We start from the raw sequence: 20,581 nt of genomic DNA, 5'->3' as shown, positions 1-20,581 counted from the left end.
GAGCTTTTATTTTATGGGGGTTCCATTCAACTGATCGAATCAGTGACCACGTGGTTGACCCTAACTTCCAGTCCCCTTCCCCTGAGGTTAGGCTGATATCATATGGTGGGCCTTTCTAGCATGTTCCCACCCAGAAAGAGTTGCCTCATAAGCATAAACTCTCCTGTGTGGTCTGGGGCCCTCACAAATAGCAAAGGCTCCAATCACTGAGGAAATTCCAAGGTGTTAGAGGTTCTGTATCAGAGATTCATTCATGTTGTTGTGTGTATTGGAAGTCTATTTTTTATTGATGAGAGATATTCCTTTGTATTGGACTTATGGCAACCCCATGTGTGCAGAGTAGAACTGCTGTATAGGACTTTCAAGGCCGTGACCTTTTGGAAGAAGATTGCCAGACCTGTCTTCCAAGATGCCTCTGGGTGGGTTCAAACTGCCAACCTTTTGGCTAGTAGTTGAGTGCTTAACTGTTTGTGCCACCCAGGGACTCCATTTGGTTATTCCTCAGAAGCTGAGACAAAGACCAAATTCTTTGGGTAAAGTTGATTGTAAACCCCATGCTGTTTAATATAATCACACACACATGCATATGTGCACACACATATGCACATGCACACATGCTTGGACTTGCACACATGCACACATGCACTCTGTATACATGCACACATACACTCATGCATGCGTGTATACACACAGGTGCCAGATGGTGTTCTCACACAAGCAGGGTTCCATTCACCCCTTCAGCTCTGTTTGCTTTCTTCTTCCTTCCCCATACACTACACACACACCCACCTTTTATTCCCAAGATTACTGTTTTCTGTACTCACCAAGGAGCCCTGGTGGCATAGTGATTAAAGAGCTCAGCTGCCAACCAAAAAGTCAGAGGTTCGAACCCACTACTGCTCAACGGGATAAAGTTGTAGCAGCCTGCTCCCATAAAGATTTCCAGCCTTGGAAACCCTGTGGTACAGTTCTACTCTGTCCTATACGGTCGCTATGAGTCAGAGTCAACTCGATGGCAATGGTTTTTGGTGCTCACCAACTTGGCCTCAGTTTTCTGCCACCTTCCTGTAATCCATCATTACCAATCCTCCTTCCAGAGGGCCTTGTCAAGTACGGAAGCTTTAGGACCAAGAATGTGGATGATTATTCTTCAGAACATCTACCACCACTGCACATCAGTGCTAGAAGACTTCTTATAAGTAAATTATTTCTAATTTATCTTAAGCCTCTTTGATTTATGTTTAAGTGTTCTCCTAAACAGAGAATAGTGACTTTTAAAAATAGTGACTTTTAAATTTTCCAACTAGGGGAGTAAGAAGACTCTGTGGAGGTACAGGGCAAGGGTGGCCCTAACAGAGGCATGGGACCTGGCTACCCCTGGTGCAAACACCTCAAAGACCAAACAAAACAAAGTATTTACTAACAAGATGCATACTAGGATAGAGTGGGCTGCTGGGTCATGAAGCAAGGCTCCCTCTACTTTTATTGCAATGGGCCCATTTAATAGGGGATGGCATTTCCTGACTAGCTGCTATGAAATTGTACCATCAGCCCTGCTCATAATGACTCTAATTTAGGTCTCAAAATAACATAGCTGAGGGCGGAGGTTTGTGATTTTTTAAATTGCATTTCCCTCCCCCTATCCCTTTGCTCCTCAAGGCAAGGGCAAGAGATGGCCAGCCCTGGGCTGTGGCCCAGCCATGTCCACAGATGCCAGCTACAGTGTTGTTAATCGTCCTTGAACTGGTGACAAGTGCATTCGTGTTGCTGCAAATTACATCCAGCAGGCCTCGCCCTGTTCTGCACCTGTCTCAGACCTGTCACACACGGCCATAATATTTTCCCTTTTAAAGAGGCAGATTATTTGTTGACCATGTAACCGGAAACACCCATTGCAGGACCCTGCCCCAACCTTCTGCAGTTTGGTGATGCCCACTCTTCAGAACAGAGTGTGGAAATGTCCCTGTGCTCCATCAAGAGAGGGAAAGAACCTATAAGCCAGGGACTGATGTGACTGCTTCCAGAGAATGGCTTTCTAGCTTAGAAGGCAAGGTGTTTGGGCTGTAGGTAGTTTGTGCCTTGTCTCTTCATGTCTCTGGTACGTGTTCTGGTACGTGATGACCCGGGGAAGCCACAGACAGGGTGCTGCTCTTGAGGATGCACAGGTAGTGGAAACGCTTTCACCAAGGGCAGAAGTGTTTTACAGCTCTGTTCTAATGTTTCCAGCCAGGGTGTGTTGCTCGCCAAAGGAAATGGAATGCATGCCTGGCTAATCCTTGCCTGGGACTGTGTGTCTTGGGAGGGGTTGGGATAATAATAGTGCATGTGGCATAGTCAGTATTTCAAACAGTTGCAGCCACTTTCGGGGGAATATCCCAGCCATGTGTGGTGAATATTAAAGCTGGTCATCTATTTTTGTTTGTTGGAGCTAAAAATGATGTTAACATCAGAGGGACATTCTCCTACTTCTTGAATTAAATTACTTAATTATTAAAGTAAAATAAGACAAAAACAGCACGTCCTCCCCCCTTACTGAGAAGTCCAGTGCAGAGGCCATCCTGAAGAGTGACCACTTCTGCAAAAGCAATCTAGTGTGGCCTTCTACGCTTTTCCCTTTGAAGCATTGCCTGATAGTGCTTCTTGTGCGATACTGGAACTATCACAGGAATGGAATTCAGTCGGGGAAACAGAACTCTGGAAGAAGAAGAATTTAGATTGTAAGGAATTACCTGTTGCCATGGAATTGATTCCGACTCATAGCGACCCTATAGGAGAGAGTAGAACTGCCCCATAGGGTTTCCACGGAGCGCCTGGTGGATTCAAACTGCCAACCTTTTGGTTAGCAGCCAAGCTCTTAACCACTGAGCTACCAGGGAGCCTCTGAAAAATTATCACTTTCCAAAGAAAGTATTCAAATCTGGGAAAACAGCTCTTTCCACATACTGTATTTAATTCTTTGTCAATTAGCATATGATAAAATTATTTTTAAAACAGTAGACCACAGTTTAGCGAATACCATAAATAACAGCCTGTACAAATCATTCTTCTGATACGAAGGTGGATTCACAGTAATGCTGCTCAGGCTTTTTCCCATTATCATCTTTTTTTCACTGGACATCTTATCCTAAGAACCTGTGTGCAGCCGGATGTCCCAGGGTGGGCTTGGGAAGAGGGGGTAGGGCAAGAGGCATTTGGATAGGGGCCTGACTCACACACAGGTTTCTCTCACTGTCAGTTGTGGGGCAGGTGCTGTTTGTTACCTTCCCTTTACAGACACAGGCAGGTTAAATTACCTGCTTGAGTCACATTTAGCAAGAGGTGGAGCTGGGATTTGAAGCTGGGTGTCCTGTCCCAAGCCGCCACCCAGAAGGGTCTCTGGCTATAACTTGGTGCTTAACAGGTAAGTATACTGTTACAGGTGCTGACAGAGGTTGGGTGAGGGCCACTGAATTCAGGATGTGGGTTCTGATGCTGACTTCTGCCTCAGGGAAGTCCTTTCATTCCCTCCCTAACAGTTCATGCCTGATAATTTCTACACACACACACACACACACACACACACACACACACCATGCAGACCTATTGCAAGGGTCAAGTGAAATATATATCTGCAGTGGTGCTATGTGAACTGTAAAAAAATTGACAGCAATTTTTTTTTGTTGCTGTTGTTGTTTATTTCTATTATTACACCAAATTGTTCCTTTTGGTGCTTCAGAACATCCTTGCATGGAGTCCACCTAAAACTACAACCTGTATTATTACTCTAAGTGATCCTTTCAGCCTCATTTACAATTGTTAATTAGGGAGAGTGTCCCTTGACCGAGCTTAAGCTGATACGTGCGGCATTCAGATACCAGCAGACACCTGTACTAGAACCCTGGCTCACGGCTTCCGCCTTTGGTGCTTCTGAGGGGTCAGCTGCGTGGTACTTTCATAGTGACTCAAAGATCAGGGACCTCGGAAGCCTAGATTTCAAGGAAACTTGGAGGTCAGCTCATCCAAGTCTTTCTTTGCAGGAGGCAATCAAAGTCCAAAGGAGGCTAAAAGTCCTGGCCAAGACCCATAACGAGGGGAGCATATGCCTCCCTAGACTCAGGATCTCCACCAGCCAGGGCCTGCCTGCCAGGGCTCCTGCGGCCGCCTGCCCACTTGTTTGCTCAGAGCCGCCCTCTCCTTGGAGGCAGTGGCAGAACCGTGCACGGTCGCTGTCACTGGCAGAGCCATCGCAGCTTCCCATGGTGGCCGCAGGCCGGCCGGAGAGGAGGTGTCTGCGAAGCCTGAGGGCCTCCTGAGCTGGGCGGTTAGGGTCGGCCGGGGGGCTTAGGTCTTGGCCCCGACCCTTGGAGCTAAGCCCGCGCCCCGCCTCCTGGAGGCTCGGCCTCCAGAAACGCCCTGCTCCCCGCGGAGGTGCGAAGGCCGGGCCGAGGCTGGGCTCTGAGCAGGCGGGGGCTCCGGGGAGGTAAGGCTGCGGCAAGCAGGTTTGGTGCCCAGGTCCGTGGCCTGGTGTCTGGAGCCCTGATAAGGGCTGTGAACAAGCTGGAAGGGAGGGACGTGGGAACCTTAGCTGGGCCTCGTCCTTAGTATTTGCAGTTCATGGAGATGTAAAAATGTTCTGTTCTATACTTTCGTTGTGGTTTAGGGTTTATACTAACTTAGTATACAGGGTAATGAGTATAAAAATGAATCAGAGTATATCAAAATTTCGGTGTTGGTTTAAATCCTTATGCCCAGATTCCGAATTAGTTTATTCAACAAATACTGATCCCATCTCATCGAGGGTTTTCCTCATTTTCGCTCTCTCCCAAAGGTGATGTCCTTCTCCGGTAATTGGCCTTTCCTAACGATGTGAGGAAAGGAAGAGAGCCAAAATCTAGCCATCCTTGCTTCTGAGGAGCGGTCTGGTTATATTTCTTCTAAGACTGATTTGTCTGCTCTTCTGGCAGTCCACGGTATAGTCAATATTCTTCGCCAGTACCAAAGTTTGAATGCATCAGTTTTTCTTCTGTCTTCCGTTTTCACTGTCCAGCTTTAGCATGCATATGAGGCATTTGAAAAAAACATGGCTTAGGTCAGGTGCACCTTAGTCAACAAAGTGACATCTTCACTTTTCAGAACTTTAAAGAAGTCTTTTGCAGCAGTTTTCCTAATGCAATACATCATTTGATTTCTCAACTGCTGCTTCCATAGACATTGATTGTTCGTACAAGTAGAATGAAATCCTTGATGACTTCAATTTATTATCCATTTATTATGTTTGTTTGTCCAGTTGTGAGGATTTTCATTTTCTTCACATTCAAGTGTAATACATGCTAAAAGGCTTTAGTCTGACCTTCATCAGTAAGTGCTTCAAATTGCCTCCATTTTGGGCAAAGTTTGATAACATAGAGGGCCAACCAAAACGAGGGAAACCCCCAATGAGATGGATTGACACAATAGCTGAAAAAATGGACTTAAACATACCAATGATCGTGCAGATGAAGCAGGACCAGGGAAGGTTTCATTCTGTTGTAAGGTCACCATGAGTTGGAGATGGAACTATGGCTGTTAACAGTAGCAACAAAAGTGTATGCAAGCCATATTCTAGTCATCCTGGGCCTCTCCTCAGGGAGTTTAACTCCAATAATTGTTGCCAAATATGACTCTGGTCTGGAGGGCAAATACTTGAAACCCAAAGACGTTCAAAGTTTCACCTATTAATGATTACTGATGGTCACAAAGATAGGCAGAATCGGATGAAATTGTTTAAAAGGTGAACAGAGGACAGGTCTTCAGTTTACTAATTGTTCGTTCTCTGTCTGCAGCTTAGTGTTTCCCCTCAGACTACTCAGCATCTTAAAAAAAGGTTATAGCGAGGGTTTGGCCTCATTTCCTCCCAACCTTCTGGAATGAGCATGCTGAATTGATATCATAACATAGATAAGATTTTATATTCTTAAGGCTGTGTTGGTGTTTTATGTATATTAGTTACACATTTAACTTGAGTCTATTTATTTGTTTACATATTTTATTTAATAAACACAGAAATTGCCCTTACTGTAAGCCAGATCCTGTTCTAAGCAGTTTACAATATGAACTCTTAAACTTTGCTGCCTCGAAAAGTAGCTAGTCCTTGACGGCTCTGTGGACAATGATCATGATGGCTAAACTTTAGGTTGTGTTTATTGTGTTTCAGGCACTGTGCTAAGACTTACACACAGTATCTCAATTCTCACAACAACCCCGGGAAGTTGGCACAATTCTTGCCTCTGCTTTACAGATGAGTAAACTGAGGCTTAGAGAGGTTAGGAACTTGCCCAAAGTTATGCTCTAAATGCCACTGTATCCTTTTTCGAATGGATTAGCTTGTACAACATGTAGGACAGGCAGTTAGGTTTATTTGTAGAAAATTTAACTAGGATTTATTTAAAAAAAATTAAACATTAAGTATTTGAAAACAAGTCATTTTACTAATGAATTCTCTAAGGACAGTTTGCATTATCTTCACAAGATTTGAACTACATTTCACATTTGATGATTTTTTTTGGAGGGGTTGTTTGATTTCTTTATAAAAATGCATCCATACTTGGTAGACAAAAACATTTTGTTTTCTTTGCCAGGACGAATTTTCTTCTCTGGAACAACGATGTAGCTGCTCCCTCCACTGGTGAGAAATTGCAAAGGTTACTGAGGCCACACAGCGTTCAGTGAGGGAGCCTCAGGTTGATCCTTGGATTGTTGAGACCTGTGTCCTGTGGCTGCACAGCCAGTCTGCATTCAGCCCTGGTTCACGGACACAGGGGAGGCCATGAAAGAACACACAGGAACTAATGATTCCCTCAAGAATAGATTACCCATACCCAAACCCATTGCTGTCGAGTTGACTCCGACTCATAACAACCCTATAGGACAGAGTGGAACTGCCACCTAGGGTACAGAATAAGGATATAGAATAAGGCTAGAGAATTATAAACTACATACTGTTTGTCAGTGTGCTGTAAAATACTTTTTATAGTTTCTATGTTCTTAGTACTTTATTAATCATAATTAAATCTTGAATGTTGAATGGAATTTACTTTTCACTGAAGATACCTCAGGAAGGTGGATAATTCAAAGATTATTTAATTTAGGTTTAATAGTATGACTTGGTATTTTTTTAGGTTTAGCTACTAAAATGGTTTACCTAATAATGAGAAGGTATAATATGATACATTTGGATTGTGCGATATAGTTTAGTTTAAGACCACAAGTGTAAATTTAATTTCTGCCTGTTGTCACCTCTGTGACACTGAGCATATTATTTAGCCTCTCTCAGGCTCCTTCCTCACTTGGGGCTCAGAGCACCTACCCAACGGTTGTTGCATAAAGCATTTAACACTGTGCTTGGCATAGAGAAAGTGCTCAATAGACAACACAATGTCGTTGTTGTTGTTAGCTGCTGTCGAGTTGATTCCGACTCATAGCAACCCTTTGGGACAGAGTAGAAGTGCCCCACAGGGTTTCCAAGGAATGGCTGATGGGTTTGAACTGCCAACCTTTTGGTTAGCAGCCAAGCTTTTATAAGCTTTTATTATTAATAGTAGCTAGACTTTTGCAATGTCCCAGACATCTTTTTCTGTGGCCTGATCTCTTTCTTGCTTCAAGTCGCACATTTCCAGTTTCCTGGAGGACGTAACTTTTACTCCGAAATGTCTCTAATACAGCAAAAGTTGCTTATAATTAGAGCCAAGAGCCATTGCAAATTCTGAATTCCCTTTTGGAATCATCCGAGAAAAAACTTAATTTGAACACAGTTTTTTTGTGTCTTTTACATATTCCGGCCTTTGACAGTTGCTGTTTTATGTGTGATGCAACTGGCCCTTCACCACCAACTAGAATCTTTCAGGGTGTGGCCCACGGCTCCTCAGCATTGTCTCACCTCGGAACTGACTAGAAATGCAGAATCCTAGGCCCCACCCCGACCTGCTGAATAGGAATATGTGTTCCATGAGATCTCTAGGTGATTCATGCACATATTAAAGTTTGAGAAGCACTAGAATATGTGTTACTTCATACAATTGAAAATGAAGGATGAAATTGAAGTTTACTGTAAAAAAATTGCTGAAAGAAAAATAGGTTAACATTTACTGCCTCAGTTGTGAATATATGTTTGTTATTGTTGTTGTGTGCTGTCGAGTGGATTCTGATCATAAGGACCATATAGGACTGAGTAGAACTTCCCTATAGGGTTTCCTAGGCTGAAAACTTTACGAGAGCAGATTGCCAGATGTCTTAGATATCTCATGCTGCTGTAACAGATATACCACATCAATCCATAACATTCCATCCTTTAGCCCCCCCAAAATTCATGTCCTTGCCACATGTAAAACACATTCACTCCATAATATCATAACAAAAGTCTTAAGTTAACTCCAAGTGTGAATCCCATCCTGGAGCAAAATTCCTCTTCATCTGTGAAATCTAGATTACAAGTAATCTGCTTCCAAAACACAGTGGTGGAATAGGGACAAGCTAGACATTTCCATTACAAATGGGAGAAGTTGGAGAGAAAGAAAGAATAACAGGCACCAAGCAAGACAGCAGAACACATTACATTAGACCTCAAGCCTTGAAAATAATCCTGTTCTCTGAGACCATTCATTCACACAATAGCCCTGCCCTCCAGACTCTTAAGTATTGGCCATACTCTCCAGATTCTGAGTGGAAGCCCTTCAGCCCTGGGCTTCAGCACCAACTTCCAGGGCCTACTGAAACAGGAAACTTTGCTCCCTCAGTTTTGGGTGCACCATTCTCCTTGTCCATCTGAGTGGCAACTCCATCCTTTGAAACTGAGGCAGCTCTGCTTCCTGTGTTCCTCTTCTCTTCAGCTTCTGCTTCCTGGTTCCTTGGCCTCTTGGCCCTTTGGGCCTTACGACCCATGTCTGCCCTGCTGGGGCAAGTGTTCCAAAGCTCTGTAGCTCCACTGATAAGTGCCCGAAGGCACCCTACTCCTCCAGGAAGTCTCCTGTGCAAAGGCACTAGGCTCTCTAGCTGCGTGGGTTGGTGTGCTGGTCTCCTGGTTCTGCTGCTGCTTCTTGCTGTCTGCACCATCTCCAGTGTAGTAGTTCTCCTCACATTCTTCTGAGTCCTCACCAGAATTGTCTGACGTCCATAATTCCACCAACAGTCTCTTCAAGGTGATCTAGGCTTTTACTATGAGGCATTTTAAAACTCTTCCAGCCTTGATCCATTCACAGTTTCAAAACTGCTTCCACATTTTAGGTGTTTGTTAGAGCAGCACCCCACTCTTGGTACCAAATTCTGTCCTAGATATCTCATGCTGCTATAACAGAAATACCACAAGTGATGGCTTTAACAAACAGAAACCCATCCTCTCACAGTGTAGGAGGCTAGAAGTCTGAATCCTGGGTGCCAGCTCCAGGGAAAGGCCCCCTCGCTCTGTTGGTTCTGGGGGATGGTCCCTGTCATTGCCTTCACTGGTGGAGGAGCTTCTCATTGCAGGGACCTCTTGGCTCTCATTTCTTGGAGGTATGAGGTCCTCCTGTCTCTCTGTTTGCATCTCTCTTTCATATCTCAAAAGATACTGGTTTAAGACACAGCCTAATGTTGTAGATTGAGTCCTGCCTCATTAACATAGCTCCCTGTAATGCTGCCTCATTAACATCCTAGAGGCAGGATTTAGAACATACAGGAAAACCACTTCAGATGACAAAATGGTGGACAGTCACATAATGCTGGAAATCATGGCCTAGCCAAGCTGATAGACATTTTGGGGGGACACTATTGAATCCATAACACCAGGTCTTTTCTCCCACTGAGCAGCTGGTGGTTTTGAACTGCTGACGTTTTGGTTAGCAGCCAAATGCTTAACTGTTGCATCACCAAGGCTCCTTGAATATATGCTTACCTAAGTAATATGTAAGGAGCTATGGTGGCACAGTGGTTAAGTGATTGGCTGCTAACCAAAAGTTTGGGGGCTCTAACCCACTGGCCAGTCCGTGGGAGAAAGATGTGGCACCTGCTTCCGCAAAGCCTTGGAAACCCTACGGGGCAGTTCTACTCTGCCATATAGGGTCACGATGAGTCAGAATTGAACTTGATGGCAATGGGTTTGGTTTTTGGTTTAAGTAATAAGTATATTACACATATACATATATATCTATATATTACAGAATATATATAATTGTGTGTGTGTGTGTGTGTGTGTGTGTGTGTATGCACACACACATGTATTTTCCCAGGGGTTTCTCAGGCTATTCCTTGGAAACCAGGCCATATCCTTCCATGAACATTTTAAAAGCATATTTTCCTTGATAAAATAAGTATGTCTAATAATAGTTCTTTCTGTTAGATTTCCCGGACAAAGTTCAGACTTGCACTAGTGCCAGTTAGGTCTGTGGGGTGAGAGGACTGTTTGCACTAGTGCCAGTTAGGTCTGCAGGGTGAGAGGACCGTGGCATGCCGGGTGGATCCTGTCTCCCCCTGGGGCTGCCCCATCCTCTCCAGGGAAGGACAGGGACAATGAGTGATGAGACACTGACAGGGGCTCTGCAGGGTGGGAATCCTCAGTCTATTGGTCACAAAGCTGTGCTGGTCTAACCAAAAGCCAGTATGTGCTGAGTGTAGCACTGACCTGCTGTGCTGTGTACCCACTGACCTCGTTAGGCGCTTCCTAGCCAAGGTTGTAACCATGAGCCTGGCGGATGGGCGTCACGTCCTAAGGCATCCATGGTAGTGATTTTAGGGTGATGTTTGGCTCAGTCCCAGGATGGAGTGTAAGGATCACTGGTATCATAGTCTGTGGGTCCACCTGGGCTTTGCCACTCACACTAGGCATGTGTCCTTGACTTTGAAAAAGTGATGTGATGCTCCAGCACTTACTTCTCAGGGATGAGAACCCCTGTTCCAATGTGGTGTTTCTCAGACCTTCCTTGGTGGTGTACAAGTCCCCAGTACCCTAGGACTCCTGGAGCTGGGGATCTGTTCTTGACCCTCCTAGACATCCCTATGAAAAGTGCAGTTAGCACTCCTAGGCTAGGGGTCACTTCTTCTGCACCTCCAAACGGGCTCCTTTCAGGAGATGCCAGTTGGCAACTGAGAAGATGATATTGTGTCATTGATGGGATTTGGCTAGACTAAAAGAAAAAAAAGATTAAACTCTGAAATACTTGGTCTTTGTCATAGCCTGGGTTCTCCGTTGTTCTTGTTACGTGCCTTCCAGTCAGTTCTGACTCACAGCAACTGCATGTACAACAGAACGAACTGCTGCTCTATCTTGCACTATCATAATCAACAATGGGCTTGAGGCCATTGTTGTTGCAGCCACTGTGTCAATCCATTTTGTTGAGGGTCTTCCTCTTTCTCGCTGACCCTCTACTTTACGAAGCATGATGTCCTTCTCCAGGGACTGGTCCCTTCTCATAACTTGTCTGAAGTACGTGATATGAAGTTTCGCCGTCCTCGCTTCTAAGGAGCATTCTGGCAGTACTTCTTCCTTGAGTGTTGACAGTTTCATTTTCCCACTTGATTTTATGTGCTGAGTAGATTTGCTTTATATATTGTCCTTTCCTCATATTTATTGTTGATTTTGTTTCTGCTGAGCCTGCATTTTTCCCTTGTATTTTATTTTGATGAGTAGGATAGTTTGTCTCCTTTGTGGCTACCTTATTATTTACCCCTATTTTTCTAAATTTAAGACTAACTTTTATTTCTTCATATTGCTGTATCTTCCTCTCCATATGGAAGGTCTATGATTACATTTCTTAGTCCCTCTTTATTATATTAATGTTGTCTTCTTTTATTTAATAACATCACCCTTACCCTGTGTTGGGCTTTTTTTTTTTTTGGATTTCCCTGTCTGGGTTGACTTCTGGTTGCTCTGCCCAGTGTTCTAGTCTTGGGTTGATACCTGATATTATTGATTTTCCAACCAAAGAACTCCCTTTAGTATTTCTTGTAGTTTTGGTTTGGTTTTTACAAATTCCCTCAACTTGTGTTTATCTGGAAATGTCTTAATTTCACCTTCATATTTAACAGACAGTTTGGATGGATATATGATTCTTGGCAGGCAATTTTTTTCCTTCAGTTTTTTAAATATGTCATCCCATTGCCTTCTTGCCTGCACAGTTTCTGCCGAGTAGTCCGAGCTTATTCTTATTGGCTTTCCTTTGTAGGTGACTTTTCTTTTATCCCTCGCTGCTCTTATAATTCTCTCTTTATCTTTGGTTTTGGCAAGCTTGATTATGATATGTCTTCTTAGTGATTTGCTTTTAAGATCTACATTATGTGGAGTTCGATGAGCATCCTGGATAGATATCTTCTCATCTTTCATATCAGGGAAGTTCTCTGCCAACAAATCTTCAACAATTTTCTCTGCATTTTCTGTTATCCCTCCCTGTTCTGGTACTCCAATCACTGTACATTATTTCTGTTGATAGAGTCCCACATGATTCTTAAGGTTTCTTCATTTTTTAAATTCTTTTATCTGATTTTTCTTCAAATATATTAGTGCCAAATGATTTATCTTCGAGTTCAGAAATTCTAGTTTCTACTTGCTCAATTCTGCTCCTCTGACTTTCTATTGAGTTATCTAATTCTGTAATTTTATTGTTAATCTTCTGAATTTCTGATTGCTGTCTGTCTATGGATTTTTTCAGCTTAAACTTTTCATTATGTTCCTGAATAATCTTTCTAATTTCTTCGGTTGCTTTATCTGTGTGTTCCTTGGCTTGTTCTGCATATTGCCTCATTTCCTTCCTGATGTCTTGAAGGATTCTGTATATTAAACTTTTGTATTTTGCATCTGGTAATTCCAGGAATGCACTTTCATCTAGAAGCTCCCTGGATTCTTTGTTTTGAGAGCCTGTTGAGGTGATCATGGTCTGTTTCTTTATGTGACTTGACATTGACTGTTTTCTCCGAACCATCTATAAGTTATTGTATTAGTTTATGCTTGCTTACTATGTCATAGCTGCTTGCTTTGTTTTGTTTTGGAATACCCCTATGGGTTGCTTGAGTGAGCTAGATTGATTATTTTCACCTTTGGAGCTCTGGTGTCCTGTCCCCAGCTGGTTAGAGCTGTTATCAGGCATATCAGTCCATTCAGTTTTCTTCTATGAATTCAGCTCAGGTTTCCAGGTAGCTGATATCAAGTGTGTGGTACAGGCTCTGCCCTACAGTCTTAGAGGGGCAGGGGTGATTGGCGTATATACTGGTATCTGATTACAGCAGGGGGTCACTCTCTGAACAAGGCAGGGGGCTGAGAACTGACCTCCAAGTGTCTCTGAAGAAAATGCATCTCTGTTCCCTACAGCATGCTGGTGGGTCGGTTCTGCAGAGGGACCATGGGCACCCAAGGTTTTTGGTTGTAAGGACTGGGAAGTACCAGTTATCTTTGGGCCCCTGTCATGGGTGGCTGGGTGATCTGAGTGGAGCTACCAGTCCTTAGGTCCCTGATGTGGGTAGGTGAGGACCTTGTTTAATAGGCAAAGCAATGTCAAACATCAAACACCCACCTCTCCACCGCACCACTGAAATGGTTGGAGTTTGCCCACAAGGGCCTATTCTCCCAAAATAGGCCCACACAGGTCCATGCAGAAGGGAAAAGTGCTCAAGGTCCATGGACGGTTTATGCCTGGACGGGAGCCACTTCTGTTCTGAGCTCCCCCGGTTAATGGAGCTAGCAAATTATCTTTTCCCCCCAGTTGCAAATTTTTTCCTTCCCCAAGGCCGGGAGGACAGTTTTAGTGCTCAGCATGGTCTATCTCAGGCCTAGGGATTCAGCCGCTGAAGCTGGCTTGGGGGTGGGGGAGGGTGCGGTAAAATATACGCAAGTACTTAGCTTTTGCCCAGAGCGCCGTTCTTCTCAGATTCTGGAGGTGTGAGTGGGCTGTGTGGCTGGCTGCTTCTCCCTGAGGAAACTGCGGCCAAATGCTAGTACCAGCCTGCCGCCGCTGCCGCCGCCACTGCTCTGGGAATGGTGCCTGAGGGCTCCCCACGATTCAGGTCCGTTAACTCCTCTCCAATTCTGAACGACCTCTTCCTCCCTCTGCCCCTCACTTCATTGTCTAAGCTTGCCTTTGATGCTCAGGGCTCCCAGCTTGTCAAAAATATACTCGTTTCACTTGTTTTTTTTGGTCTTTGTTGTAAAGAGGGCTTGACAGAAGCGTCCTGTCTATTCTGTCATCTTGGCTCCACCTCCTGGCTGTACTTCTTTCAAAACAGATTTGTTTGTTCTTCTGGCAGTCCAAGGCATATTCAGCATTCTTTACCAACATCATAATTCAAAGGTGTCAATTTTTTGGACTTCCTTATTCATATGAAACTTTTGCATGCATATGAGGTTACTGAAAACACCCTGGCTTGGGTCAGGGGCACCTTAGTCTTCAAGATGATGTCATTGTTTTTTTAACATTTTAAAGAGATCTTTTGCAGTAGATTTGCCCAATGCAATATGTCCTTTGATTTCTTAATTGCTGCTTCCATGGATGTTGATTGTGGATCCAAGCAAAATGAAATCCTTGACAACTTCAATCTTTTCTCCTTTTATCATGGTGTTACTTATTGGTCCAGTTGTGAGGATTTTTGTTTTGTGTTGAGGTGGAATCCATACTGAAGGAGTGTAGTCTTTGATCTTCATCGGTAAGTGCTTTAAGTCCTCTTCACTTTCAGCAAGTGAGGCTATGTCATCTGCATAACGCAGGTTGTTAATTAGTCTTCCTCCAGTCCTGATGCCCCGTTCTTCTGCATGTAGTCCAGCTTCTCAGATTATTTGCTCAGCATATAGATTAAGTATGGTGAAAGCGTACAAACCTGACACACACCTTTTCTGATTTTAAAACATGCAGTATACCCTTGTTCTGTTGAAATGATTGCCTCTTGGTCTAAGTACAGGTTCCTCATGGGCACAATCAAGTGTTCTGGAATTCCCATTCTTCGAAATGTTATCCATAATTTGTCATGATCCAAACAAAATTCAATGAATGAATGCCTTTGCATAGTCAATAAAACACAGGTAAACATCTTTCTGGTATTCTCTGCTTTCAGCTAAGATTCATCTGACATCAGCAATGATATCCCTCATTTCACATCCTTTTCTGAATCCAGCTTGAACTTCTGGCATTTCCTTGGTGATGTACTACTGCAACTGCTTCTGATGATCTTCAGCAAAATTTTACTTCTGTGTGGTACTAATGATGTTGTTCAATAATTTCTATATTCTGTTGGGTCACGGTTCTTTGGAATGGGCACAAATATGGATCTTTTCCAGTTGGTTGGCTAGGAAGCTGTCTTCCAAACTTTTTGACATAGATAAGTGAGCACCTCCAGTGCTGTGTCCATTTGTTGAAGCATCTCAATTGGTATTCCGTTGGTTCCTGGAGCCTTGTTTTTCACCAATGCCTTCAGTGCAGCTTGGACTTCTTCCTTCAGTACCACTGGCTCTTGATCATATTCTACCTCCTGAATTGGTTGAATACTGACCAGTTCTTCTTGGTACAGTGACTCTGTGTATTCCTTCGAGCTTCTTTTGATACTTCCTGCATTGTTCAATATTTTGCCCATAGAATCCTTCAGAATTGCAACTGGAGGCTTGAATTTTGTCTTCAGTTCTTTCAGCTTGAGGTGTTCTTCCTTTTGGTTTTCTAACTTCACGTCTTTGCACATTTCTTTATAATAGTTTACTTTGTCTTCTTGAGCCTCCCTTTGAAATCTTCTGTTCAGCTCTTTTACTTCATCATTTCTTCCTTTCCGTTTAGCTGCTTGATGTTCAATAGCAAGTTTCAGAGTCTCTTCTGACATCCATTTTGTCTTTTCTTTCTTTCCTGGGTTTTTAATGACCTTTTGCTTTCTTCACGTATGATGTCCTTGATGTCATTCCACAACTCATCTGGTCTTTGGTCATTAGTGTTCGATGCATCAAATCTATTCTAGAGGTGGTTTCTAAATTCAGGTGGGATATGCTCAAGGTCATATTTTGGCTATTGTGGACTTCTTCTAATTTTCTTCAGTTTCAACTTGAACTTTCATGTGAGTAATCGATGATGTGTTCTGCAGTCAGCCCCTGGCCTTGTTCTGACTGATGGTAATGAGCTTTTCCTTTGTCTCTTTCCACAGACATAGCCGATTTGATTCCTGCGTATTCCATCTGGTGAGGTCCATGTGTGTAGTCACTGTTTATGTTGTTGCAAAAAGGTATTCGCAATGAAGAACTCATTGCTCTTGCAAAGTTTTATCATGCGATCTCCATCATCATTTCTACTACCAAGGCCATATTTCCCAACTACTAATCCTTCTTCTTTGTTTCCAACTTGCACATTTCAATCACCAGTAATTATCAATGCATCTTGATTGCATGTTTGATCAATTTCAGACTGAAGAAGTTGGTAAAAATGTTCTATTTTCTCATCTTTGGCCTTAGTGGTTGGTGCATAAATTTGAATTAGTTGTATTAACTGGTCTTCCTTGTAGGTGTATGGATATTATCCTGTAACTGACAGCATTATACTTCAGAATTGATCTAGAAATGCTTCTTTTGACCATGAGTGCAATACCATTTCTCTTGAATTTGTCATTCCTGACATAGTAGACCATATGATTGTCTGATTCACAATGGCCAATACCAACCCATTTCAGCTCACTAATGCGTAGAATATTGATCTTTATGTATTCCATTTTATTTTTGATGACTTCCAATTTTCCTAGATTCATACTTTGTACATTCCATATTCCAATTATTAATGAATGTTTGCAGCTGTTTCTTCTCATTTTGAATCATGCCATATCAGCAAATGAATGTCCTTAAAGTTTTACTCCGTCCATGTCATAAGGTTAACTCTACTTTGAGGAAGCAGCTCTTTCCTAGTAGTATTTTTGTGCGACTTCCAACCTGAGGGGCTCATCTTCTGGCGATATGCCAGACAATGTTCTGCTGCTATTCATAAGGTTTTCACTGGCCAATTTTTTTTAGAAGTAGACCACCAGGTCCTTCTTACTAGTCTGTCTTAGTCTGTAAGCTCCACTAAAACCTGTCCACTACGGGTGCCCCTGCTGGTGTTTGAAATACTGGTGACATAGCTTCCAGCTCGCTGCAACACCCAAGCCAAGAAGCAAAACCAGTAAAGTGTATACACACAACACACACAGGCACACATATATATTTACAGAGAGAGAGAAAGATTTATCTCAAGCAAATGGCTCATGTGACTGTAGAGGCTGGCAAGTCCCGAGTCCGAGGGTCAGGCATCAGGCTGGAGGCTTCTCCTGACTCATGTAGCTGCAGGGGCTGATGAACCCAAAATCAGCATGTCATATGGTAGGCTGCTGTCTCACGGGCTGTGGAGGCCAATGAATCTCAAGATCAGAAGGTACTATGTGTTAACTCAAGTCCGGAGAACCAGAGGTCAGATGATGATGAGCCGGATGCAGGATCTAGAGCAAACAAAAGCCAGTGAGTTTTGCCAGAATGTCCATATATATTGGATGAAGGCCACACCCCTTAGGAAACTCCCCTTACAACTCATTGGCTGTCACATCAGATCACATCATGGAGGTGATTACATTATATTACAAAATGGAGGATAACTGCACCATTACATAACTGCCAATTATATCACTCCACAACTACCAAACTATATCATTACATAACTGCCAAACCACTGAGAATCATGGGCCACTCGAGCTGACACACAACCTTAACCTTCACAGCCTCTTCCTGGGCTGACTAATCACCCTACCTCTTACAATGAAATCAGTCTTTTAAAAAAAAGTTTGTTTAGCTCACAGCCAAGAATTTCTTCTTTCCCGTCATTCCTTACCTTAATGTGACAAAGCCTAGTTCATATTCTCTTTTCCTTTACCATCTTCTGAAGGGAAGTCATTAAAATTGGATATGATGGGATCAAAAATGCAAGACCAGATGGCATTTCTTTCTACTAGCCGTCTCCCAGAACTGCCCTATGTGCAAGTCAGGAAATTAAAGATGGACCTTTTAAAAATAGAGGAATGAGAGAGGAAAGCATCGTCACCTATATTCTACTTCCAAGTGGAGAGTGTATATCCCAGTGGTGGGGACAACTTCCAACAGCTGGGCTTCAAATCTCAGCTCCTCTGCTTCTCCACTCATTACCCACAGAACTTTCTGCAAACATCCAGCCTCCACATGCCTCCATTTCCTTGTCTATTGAATGAGGTTGATAACAATATGCACCTCTTGCAGAGTTCTTTGTATTGAGCACATGCTACATGATTGTAAGTGATATCCAGCTTCATGCTCCTGCTATTGTTTGCTTTATCTCTGAGGTCTCTTGATCTCTGGGGATTCTGAATTCATGGAAAATTTTGGAAAGTATAGTTTTACCTATATATTTTCATTTCTATTATAGCTCTTACTTCTGTATCAGTTCTATCAAGACTAAAATAAGAAATGTGTGTGGGATTAAAAATTTGGTTCTCTCATACCTAGTAGGCTCTCATACCTAGTAGATTCAGAAATCTTTTTCTGATAGAAGACTGTTTCTTTCATGGTTTGGTATAAGACCTATAGCATGTATTTTTGCACATGTAGTATGTATAAGATATAACATATATGGAAACCCTGATGGCATAGTGGTTGAGTGCTATGGCTGCTAACCAAAGGGTCGGCAGTTCGAATCTGCCAGGTGCTCCTTGGAATCTCTATGGGGCCGTTCTACTCTGTCCTATAGGATCGCTATGAGTCAGAATCGACTCGACGGCACTGGGTTTGGTATAACATATATATGTATAATATGTAACATATATGTGTATAATATGTAACATAATATGTAATCTGTAATATATGTAGAAATGGAGGGCAGTGGTGGTTCAGTGGTGGAATTCTCATCTTTCACATGGGAGACCTGGGTTCCATTCCCAGCCAGTGTACATTGTGTGCAGCCCCCACCCACCTGCCAGTGGAGGCTTGCATGTGACTGTGATGCTGAATGGGTTTCAGGGAGCTCCCAGACTAAAACAGACCAGGAAGAAAGGTCTGGTGATCTATTTCTGAAAATTAGCCAATGAAAAGTCTATAGATCACAAGGGTTCTATCGTGAGTAGGTCATCACGTTTTGGGGGCTACTCAAGAGCAGATAACAAAAATATATGTAAATGTATCACATGTGGGTACAATGTGTAGAAAAACTAGCAAAAGGGATTTATGCTGGATAAATCCAGTAGATTAAAAATAAGTTAAAAAGAAAGATATTATACGAAGGTTTAAAGAAGCATTGAGTTGAGGATCATTTGCACCGTGTGAAATCAGGTAGAAGGGTCTCTCACTGTTTATAAATAAACCTTCCTTGAATGTACTTGAGAAATGGAATGAAATCCAACCCTAGTATTATTTGCCCAGAATGCATCTACAAATAGACGGAGAGGGCAGATGGGGACAGAGGGTCAAGGAAGGCTTCAAGTGAAAGACTATTTGGGATGAACAGCCCTGGCCAGGTGGAGTGAGGCCCAAACTCTCTGCAAAGTGGGTTCACTCTCAGCAGGGACAAAGCACGGCTTGTACCCTTGGCCTTTCCTACAAAGCCCTCTAGAGTTTCGGTTTTACAGCTCTGGAGGAAGACTTGGCAAATGTCTATCCTCGTACCTCCTCAAGACCCTCCTGCTTCACTAGTCTCAGGGCCACTCAGCAGGACCTGGCCATCGTGGTGCTACTAGGTTCACTGCTGAGGTGGCCAGAAACTCTAGGTAAGACCGGGGTCCACCTCAGACGGCCCCAGCAGCTGCAACAACTGTGCCCATAAACAGAAGGACCTGCACCGTTCTGCTTTGGTCACATTGGAGGCGTTTCTTCAGTGCTTTCTGCAAGCCTGAAACCTGCCAAGATCTGCAGGGGAGGCCAAAGAGATGGGACCTGCAGTCCGATCATCAGCAGCTGCTGGACCTGTAAAAAGTCCTTCAGTTTGCAAGCAGCTATTTGAAATACCGGTGAATGGGCTGCTGCTGTGCAGAGTAAACAGATACTGTGTACTAAGGGCTTCCCACTGTGCCTGGTACAGAGTAAGCACTCAATAAATGGTAGCTGAAATGGTTATGAGTATTATTGTTCCTGCTACACTAGGATTTCATTGCTTAATTGGAGTTGGGATGTCTGATTATATGAATCAAGGAGAAAACGAGGCAGGCAAATTCAAGCCTGGGCCTGTGGGACTGTAATTTACCAGGCACTTTACAGGGCAGGCTGGTCCCGCCAGGGCAGGCTGGTCCCGCCAGGGCAGGCTGGTCCCGCCAGGGCAGGCCTGCAGGCCACTGCCTCTGGGGAGTTTGTGTGGCAGTGGAGCCAGCCCTCTGCACCAGCCTGACTGCAGCAATAGCCTGGCCCCTGTGCATGGGATAACACTGTCTGCTTGGTAGTTACCTCCCCTGGTTTCCTCTCTCTCTTCTCCAGCGAGCCCAGTAAAATTCTAACTTTGTAAGTAAAACCTCTGAGTCCTTTTGGCATAAAAGATAAAATAGGCTGTGAGGCTGGAGTCCCAGGGTCTGGCATTCATTCATTTCACCAATTCTTGGTGAGCACTCAGTGGGGTGCCTGGTACTTACCCGCACAGCGTCGGGTGGGGAAGTTTGGACACAAGGGTAA

General features: G+C 43.5%; 1 protein-coding gene across 1 annotated transcript in view; it reads left to right on the top strand.

The window, feature by feature from the left end:
* Positions 1–20,581, top strand: part of MYLK4 (myosin light chain kinase family member 4) — a 135,307-nt gene that overhangs the window by 21,490 nt on the left and 93,236 nt on the right. The gene's annotated exons all lie outside the window — the stretch shown is intronic.

The sequence above is a fragment of the Loxodonta africana genome, chromosome 1 (genome assembly GCF_030014295.1).
Source record: "Loxodonta africana isolate mLoxAfr1 chromosome 1, mLoxAfr1.hap2, whole genome shotgun sequence".
NCBI lineage: Eukaryota > Metazoa > Chordata > Mammalia > Proboscidea > Elephantidae > Loxodonta > Loxodonta africana.
Note: the sequence above shows the minus strand (reverse complement) of the source record. Positions and strands in the feature narration are given on the sequence as shown.